The sequence below is a fragment of the Melanotaenia boesemani genome, chromosome 21, assembly GCF_017639745.1.
Source record: "Melanotaenia boesemani isolate fMelBoe1 chromosome 21, fMelBoe1.pri, whole genome shotgun sequence".
Lineage (NCBI taxonomy): Eukaryota > Metazoa > Chordata > Actinopteri > Atheriniformes > Melanotaeniidae > Melanotaenia > Melanotaenia boesemani.
In genome coordinates this window covers 27,020,356-27,021,215 of record NC_055702.1, presented here as the reverse complement: position 1 = coordinate 27,021,215, position 860 = coordinate 27,020,356, and the positions used below count along the sequence as shown (strand labels likewise).

The following is an 860-nucleotide window of genomic DNA, read 5'->3' as shown; positions in this document are numbered from 1 at the left end:
TTTTACTTCCATCCACTGAACCCACGAGGACTGAGTGGATTAATTTTATTTTTGGAGGAAATGTACCCGGAAAACTTCCAAAGGTTTTGCATGTCTGTGGCCAGCATTTCAAAGAGGACTGTTTCCACAACATGGGGGCATGGAAAGCAGGCTTCGCCAACCGTTTGAAGCTGAAGCCAGGTTCAATACCAACTGTCCGTGACACAGCTGGAGAGGTAAGAGCTGGCAGTTATTTTATCGTTTCGGCCTTATTAGTCTGATAGCTTGAAAATATATTAACCTGTCAATCACCTCATGACGGGCGATGCGATGGGCGGAGCCAACAGCTGAGCTGCTCCACCAGGGTTCCGCCCACCATAAACGGCACATTTCTGAAGCTGCTAAAAAGAGGGAGGTGAAGAGAAGCCGCTGCACTCAAACTGAGGGTCGATTTGTCCATACCATGGCGGAAATATTTCATTTAGATATTAATGAATGGTCTCAGATTGGGAATAAAGTGTATAATATGGGACCTTTAAGAGCCAAGGACAGAGGGAATGTAGGAAAAGGTGATGCTGAGAAGCAAAGATCATTTCTGGACACCTGAGCAGGGACTTGAACCCTGGACCCTCAGATTAAAAGTCTGATGCTCTGCCAGCTGAGCTACCCAGGCCCTTGTGACAGTTTCAGCAAGGAACATTTTCTGCTCACCTCTACTTTTTATACCTTCATGTTTTTCTTTGTGGTCGAGCTGGAAAAGAGGGGTCCTTAACTTCTTTTACAAAGTTACACTTAATGTTCGAAAGATTCAGCTTTTCAGAAAAACCAATGTCGCAAAAGTTGTGATGGGGCTTGAACTAAGGTCGCACTGAAGTTGATCT

General features: G+C 45.0%; 1 non-coding gene across 1 annotated transcript; it reads right to left on the bottom strand.

Annotated features, from left to right (window-relative positions):
* Positions 1-579: 579 nt before the first annotated feature.
* Positions 580-652, bottom strand: trnak-uuu. The gene has a single exon. It is a non-coding gene; the product is annotated as a tRNA-Lys (tRNA).
* Between the last annotated feature and the right edge of the window lie 208 nt (positions 653-860).